The sequence below is a fragment of the Wasmannia auropunctata genome, unplaced genomic scaffold, assembly GCF_000956235.1.
Source record: "Wasmannia auropunctata unplaced genomic scaffold, wasmannia.A_1.0 LD336092.1, whole genome shotgun sequence".
In the NCBI taxonomy this organism is placed as follows: domain Eukaryota; kingdom Metazoa; phylum Arthropoda; class Insecta; order Hymenoptera; family Formicidae; genus Wasmannia; species Wasmannia auropunctata.
In genome coordinates, this window is record NW_012026798.1 from 412,829 (window position 1) to 413,729 (window position 901).

Here is a 901-nt window from a genome sequence, read left to right on the forward strand (position 1 = left end):
AACGCCTCATACGGAGGCACGAGTTCGATAACTTCACCGCGTTAGAGCATCTGGCGACGCGGCTGGAAGTAATAGACGAGGCCGCGAGTCGACCGCGTCATACGACCGCGCCGGAAAAATCTTTGTTACCCGACTTAGCGTATCGCCCGTCGCGGAAAAATCCTAAGAACGTAGTGACCGCGTCGGCCGGAATAGCCACCGCGAATCGTAAGTCTGCGGCGGCGCCGCCCGCCGCCACGCGCTCCAGCACCGCACGGTGCTGGAACTGTCAAAAGATAGGGCACATCGCGCGCGAATGCCCGGCCGAACGCAAAGTTTATTGTTACCGTTGCGGAAAACCTGACGTTACCGTAAAGACGTGTACGGATTGCGCGGGAAACCCGAGAGAGAGTCGCTAGAGCGGGTCTGCGCGACTCCCGAAGAACCGACTGTGACCCGCACCCCCTCCGACACCAACGCGGCTGAGTACGTGCACCTTACCTTTCTCGTTTCCGAATTACCGCCGTTACAATATTTCCGGATCCGTATTGGGGGAGATAGATTATCGGCTCTCGTGGACTCTGGGTCCAGTCGTACGCTTTTCGGAGACGAGGGGATTCGTATTGTAAGAGGATTGAGATTAACGACTACCCCCACTCGGAATATTTATATTAGAACCGCGAACGGACAGGTGGCAAAGATTAGAGAGGAAATTGAGTTACCGTTATCGTTGGGGAATGTAGAAAGGCGCGTTACCGTTTGCTTGCTTCCGAAGTTAGCCGCCCCGTGCATCGTCGGGATGGATTTCATATGCGCGTTCAATATCGGACTCGATTTCGCGTCTTCGCGATGGTATTTCGCGGACGCGCCGGATAGGCGCTACTCGGTTCGAGGCGGAGAGCAAGGTTGAACAGGCTTGTTG